The sequence below is a fragment of the Triticum aestivum genome, chromosome 5B, assembly GCF_018294505.1.
Source record: "Triticum aestivum cultivar Chinese Spring chromosome 5B, IWGSC CS RefSeq v2.1, whole genome shotgun sequence".
Taxonomy (NCBI): Eukaryota; Viridiplantae; Streptophyta; class Magnoliopsida; order Poales; family Poaceae; genus Triticum; species Triticum aestivum.
Window position 1 is genome coordinate 557,775,803 of NC_057807.1, and position 6,823 is coordinate 557,782,625.

A 6,823-nucleotide genomic window follows, 5' to 3' on the forward strand; every position below is an offset into this window, starting at 1 on the left:
GTCGCCTCCCCGCCAGCCCCGCCTCCTCCTCCCGCGCCCGAGCCAGGAGGGCTCGTGCCGCACCGCCCGGCCGCCCCGCGCCCCTCGCCGCCGTCGTCCTCCGGCGCCCCGCCTCCGGCCTTCTCCGGCAGCGCCATGGCCAGATCCGGTGACTCCCCCCCCCTTGCTGGCGCCTCTCTCTTCTTCTCCGGCCACCGCGCAGCCCGTCCCCGGTGAACCTTGTTCTCCGTGCCCAGATCCAGATCCGGTCAAACAGGTTGACCCCGAATTTCCCTAAGTCCCTGATATTTTGTTATTTTTATGCCATGTTTATCGCATCATAACTCTGTGCATGTAGCTCCATTTTATGCGTGTAATATATCAAAGTGTTCGTTGAGAGATGCTCTTCATTTCATTGCATTATGTCATGTTCATTTGAGTGCATCTTGATGCCTGAATCATCGTTGCAAGAGTGCTATATGTTGTTATCTGCTGTCTGTTAACAGAACATGCTCATTTGTCATTTTTGTTGCATTTGATGTGTGCATCCTATGAGCATGAGCTCTACATGTGTTTTGAACTAAATCATGTCATCTTTGCAGAGGTGTCATCCATGTATTTTTGTGAGTCTTATAGCGAGTGCATCAAGCTTGTTAAGTAGGGTACTTGTTGTTGCTGTTCTGCTAGGCTGAATCTGTTATTTTGTGATGCTATGTAAACCTGCTGCTACAAGTCATTCTATGCATAATCTGGAGATGTTCACTAATGATGTTTTCTTATAAATGGCATGCTCTATCCATCCATGCCCCTGGTTTCATTTATAGCCTGCTGTAGATTGTTGTAATCTTGCTCTCAAGTTGCTAAATAATGTCGTTGTCAGCTTGTTAACATTAAGTTCAGTTTTTCCATGAGCTTTTCTAGTGATCCATGCACCCTATGAACTTTCTCTTTCCATGCTTAGCTTCATAAACATGTCTTCTTACTGTTGGTTGCCTTGTCATGCCATGTAATTCTCTGTGGTGAGTGGTACAAGCTCACCAACATGCCTACTTATTGTTGTTCCTGCCATATTTGAATCTGTCATATCATTTGCCATGTTTACATGGGTGCCATCATATCTTCTGATCCTTTTTGGTTCATGGTCAGTAAGGGACTTTTGTTCTATGAAATTTGTAGGTTCATGCCATGCCTTTGTTTGCCATGATGAGTTCCTGTAACATGTTGTTTGATAGCTCTAAACATTGCAACGTGATGTTATTTCTGCAAAGTCTGAAACTAATATTATTTGCAATCTTGCCATGTGTTTTGGAGCATGTTCTAGTGATTTCTGGAGATAGCTCAGTGTTCATGTTTTGTCATGCTTTACCTGTACATCATGTCCATGCCTTTTGTTATCATGTTAGGATGATTTAGCATGTTGTTTTTATGCTTGCAATATGCCTAGTTGCTGTTTTGGACAACATGCCCTTTAACCTTGTATGATGTGTATGTGTTGAACCGTTGCTCCGTTTTGAGTGTGCTCTATATGAAACTTGCCTAATTTTGCATGTAGTTTCATATTATCATGTTGCATCTATGTTTTGGGAGTGTTTTCATGATGTTTGTATGCTTTTTGCATCAATGCCATGTTTAACTTGTTTTGCTCATATCTTCTAGGCCGTAGCTCCAAATCTAATGAACTTTATATGTAACTTGACTAGAATCTCGTGTAGATCATGTTGGTTTATCTTAACTTACTGTTTAACAACTTGAACATAAGGTTTATTCAGATCTGGACCAATTTCGAAATATGCATATGAGGACTTACCGAAATTGTTATATGTTGTTTCCGGCCTCATTTAAACTTGCCTTGATGTGTTGCTCTTGTATGCATCATCTCTTGTCATGAGTAGCTTCATGTAGACTTGTCACGCATCATACTTGGTTGAGCATCATGTCATGTATATGTGTGGTGTGTTTACCATGTTGTGTGCTTCTTCTCGATAGTTCCCGTTTCGTTGCGATCGGATGATTCGTTCGTCTACGATTGGTTCGTTTTCGTGGCTTCATCTTCTTCATGGACTCGTTCTTCTTCCTAGTGGGATTTTAGGCAAGATGACCGCTACCCTGGATCTCACTACTACCATTGCTATGCTAGTTGCTTCGTACTATCGCTATGCTGCGCTACCTATTCACTTGTTCTTCAAGCCTCCCAAATTGCCATGTCAGCCTCTAACCTTTTCACCCTTCCTAGCAAACCATTGCTTGGCTATGTTACCGCTTTGCTCAGCCCCTCTTATAGTGTTGCTAGTTGCAGGTGAAGTTGAAGATTGCTCCATGGTGGACATGATTATGTTGGGATATCACAATATCTCTTATTTAATTAATGCATCTATATACTTGGTAAAGGGTGGAAGACTCGGCCTTATGCCTGGTGTTTTGTTCCACTCTTGCCGCCCTAGTTTCCGTCATACCGGTGTTATGTTTCCGGATTTTGCGTCCCTTACGCGGTTGGGTGATTTATGGGACCCCCTTGACAGTTCGCTTTGAATAAAACTCCTCCAGCAAGGCCCAACCTTGATTTTACCATTTGCCTCACCACCACCTACTTTTCCCTTGGGAGTCGCTCTCTCGAGGGTCATCTTTATTTTAGCCCCCCCCCGGGCCAATGCTTTTCTAAGTGTTGGTCCGAACTGATAGACTGCAGGGCCCCCTCGGGGAAACACGAGGTCTGGTTTTACTCGTAGGATGTCTCATCCGGTCTTGCCCTGAGAACGAGATATGTGCAGCTCCTATTGGGATTTTCGGCGCATCGGGCGGCTTTGCTGGTCTTGTTTTACCATTGTCGAAATGTCTTGTAAACCGGGATTCCGAGTCTGATCGGATCTTCCTGGGAGAAGGTATATCCTTCATTGATCGCGAGAGCTTATCATGGGCTAAGTTGGGACACCCCTGTAGGGTATAATCTTTCGAAAGTCGTGCCCACGATTATGTGGCAGATGGGAATTTGTTAATGTACGGTTGTACATAACTTGACACCAGATCCGAATTAAAACGCATCAACCGCGTGTGTAGCCGTGATGGTCTCTTCTCGACGGAGTCCGAGAAGTGAACACGGTTTTTGGGTTATGTTTGATGTAAGTAGGAGTTCAGGATCACTTCTTGATCATTGCTAGCTTCACGACCGTTTCATTTGCTCTCTTCTCGCTCTTATTTGCGTATGTTAGCCACCATATCTTGCTTATTCGCTGCTGCAACCTCACCACTTTACCCCTTCCTTTCCCATTAACCTTTGCTAGTCTTGATACCCATGGTAATGGGATTGCTGAGTCCTCGTGGCTCACAGATTACTACAACAACAGTTGCAGGTACAGGTTGTGCGATGATCATGACGCGAGAGCGATGTTTGATTATTTTTGAGTTCTTCTTCTGCTTCTTCTTTGATCAGGGGATAGGTTCCAGGTCGGCCGCCTGGGCTAGCAGGGTGGATGTCGTTTGAGTTTCTATTTGTGTTTCATCCGTAGTCGGATGATGCTCTTATGTATTATGATGTTGTATTCGTGTGACATTGTATGCCTTTTGTATGTATCCCCATCTATTATGTAATGTTGATGTAATGATATCCACCTTGCAAAAGCGTTTCAATATACGATTCTATCCTTGGTGGGACCTTCGAGTCTCTTTAGGATAGTATCGCATATTGGGCGTGACAAGTTGGTATCAGAGCCTCGACCGACCTTAGGAGCCCCCTTGATTGATCGTGTAGTTTGGCCGTTGTCGAGTCTAGAAGAAAACTTTTCGGAGTCTAGTTATATTGGAGAGTAGGAATTCTTTTTACTCCTCAGCCTCTTCGTCGCTCTGGTGAGGAATCTTGACGTATGTGTTTTGAATTACTTCTCTTCCCTTTCAAACTTTCTTTAGGATCATGCAGTTGGTTTTTCGATCGTTGTTCCTCAGCTCTTTTATCCGGTGCATTTCTCGTCAAGGTGATTCGACCCTCTCCATTTTTGCAAGTTCAATCCTCAGTTGTTTTTGTTTTCCCACCCGCCCACCCCTTTTCTTCTCAGAGTCGGAGTCCGTAATCAAGTATCCATTCTACTCATGCGAAGCCTTTGCATTCTTTCAACCGGTGTTTTCTCTTCAAGATATACGTCGTTTCCCCTTCCAAGTTGCCTTTGTTTTTCCCGCCCTCCCACCCTCTTCTTCCCGGAGTCTTAGTCTATTTCGACCATCAATTTCATTCGTGTGGAGCCTCTTCAGTCTTTTGTCAATTATTTCAACCGGCGAATTCTCGTCTCGTTCGTCATTCTTCATCTCTTTTCTTCTCCGGTGGATTCAATTCTAATTTTCGGTAGTGATTATATTCTTTCCCTCGGCTCAAGTGTTTTCCCTGCTCGTCGCCTCTCGCCAGTTTATCATTCTGGAGTTCGGAAGACATCTCAGGAGATTCGTCTGTGTTCCAATTAATTCGAGGTTGTCACCTCATTCAAATATTTCAATTGTTCCGGTGCATCATCTACCTCTTCAACAAACCTTTCCAATGGTGTTTTCTATTAGTGGGCCCTAACCCACAGGTCTTTTCCCGGGATCTTACCCGACTCTTCTAATTATTCCGGAGCCATTCCTAATTCTTTTCAAAGTGTGACATAAGAATGGATTTCATCAGTCACATGCCTTCTCCAAGATCGTTTTCAAATTATTTTCATTGTTGGCTCAACCTCTTCGCCTTTCATTTCCCCCGAAGTGTCTCAACAAATTTTGGTGTTGTTTCTCATCGTCATTCTTAATGTTAGAAGACCGAAGAAGAGTTTTCCTCTAAATCTTGTCCGTCCTCTCGAAGATTCGTGGTTCTAGCTTTATATCATCCTCTCAAATTATTCCATTTGTCAGATATTCTTTTTCTTACCCATCCGGAGTATTTCAGGAGTTGATTTCTTTTTCGTTTCACCGGAGGACATCATTCCGGCTATCGTTCTCTATTTATCCCGGCGCTTCGCTCAAATGTTCGTTAATCAGCTTGAGTTCTTCCCGTTCTCTTGCATCTAAATCCCCTCTAGCATATTTGTTCTTCTAATTCTTCCTGGTGATTCAGTCTCTTTCATCAGTCATTTTCGCATTCTTACGGTGGTTCGTTCAAGATTCGTTTTCCTTGATTATTATTTTAATTCATTCGTTCTTTTCAATCCTACCGGTGGTTCATGAAGACCTTCTCAAGTTTGCGATATGTCATTTCTCAATCCTTTTCAAGAGGAATAAGTTGCATGCCAATCCGTTGTCATCAATTAAATTTGATGAAGGATAAGCATACAATAAATCTTATTCTTATTTCATCCAAGTGATTAATCCTTTTCTTCGGAGTTTGTTCTTGGCGAATAAATTCTCAGTTCCAAGTGTTTTCATCTTTTCTTTTCCGGAGTTCAAATTTCCTCGGCCATTTCTTCAAAACCCCCATCTAAGTCATGGCAAGGCTTTAATCTTATTCTTTCATCCTTCAATTTTATCTCGTCATTCTTTTGTTACCGGAGTTCTTATGGTGGTTCTTCATGATTTAATTCATTCTTCAAGAGTTCATCAAGATTATTGTTGGAGGAGCGCAAGTATCTTTCTTCTCGCGTCTCGAAGTGCAATTAAATCTCTGTATTCTTTTGAAGTGGAGTTTTGCGTTTCTTCGTTCTTCTCAGTTATCCAATCATTTCCGTTTGTGGCCGGTTATCACCTCATGACCTTGAGATGTTACCTATAAGACCACAACAAGCCTATTCTTTTCGTTGTTGATTTTCTCAACAATTCCGTTCAACCCTTCCTTCTAAGTTCTTTTCATTCAATTCTTTCAATTCTTCCGGAGGCATTGCGTTGCTTATCTCATCAAGTGTCATCCCATCTTCTGAAGTTCATGTCTCCATTCCTTCCATTTTTAGTCGGAGTGCTGCCTAAATTCTTCCATTCTTATTCCTTTTCTATCTCGTTCTAACCGGAGTGGTTTCATAGTCTATCTGATTCCGTGAGCATTTGATTCTCGTCATTCTCGTCGTTTCTCTCTTCTTCTCGAGTGCTCTTGATTCTTTGCTTCTTCTCTTGAGTTCTTGTTTCACCTCATCCCTTTTCCCTTCCGTCTCGGTCCTAAGATCTCGGGACGAGATCTCTTGTTAGTGGAGGAGTGTTGTAACGCCCCGGATTCGATGCGCCAGGTGTCCGCCAGTTATTCGCCGTAGTTTCCATGTCATTTGCTTGCGCGTTGCATATTGCCATGTCATCATGTGCATTTCATTTTGCATACGTGTTCGTTTCTTGCTTCCGAGCATTTTCCCTGTTGTCCGTTTTGCAATCCGGCACTCCTATGCCCTCTGTCGTTCCCCTTTTGTCTCCTGTTGTGAGCGGGTGTTAAACATTCTCGGAATGGCCCGAGGTTTGCCAAGCGGCCTTGGTACACCACCGGTAGACCGCCTGTCAAGTTTCATGACATTTGGAGTCCGTTTGATACTCCTACGGTTAACCGGGTAGCTGCAAAAGCCTCTTCTGTCTTGCAGCCCAACACCCCTTCATAACAGCCCAAAAACCCAGCAAACTCCCCTCCATGCTCTCGGTCGTTCGATCACGATCATGTGGACGAAAACCGTGCCTCATTTGGACTCTCCTAGCTCCCAGAATCTATAAATATGCCCTCCCCGTCCAAATTCGCGGATGATTTCCACCCTAACCCTAGCAAACTTCCCTCCGCACCGCCGGACGTGTCCGTCCCGAGCCGGATACCCCACGCCGCCGCCGCCCGGCGAACCAGGGCGCGACATGTGGCACCCGGCCAACGCGCGCCACCCCGGCCGCCGAGCCCTCCCCCGGCCCCCGCGGCATGCTCCGCCGCAGCTCG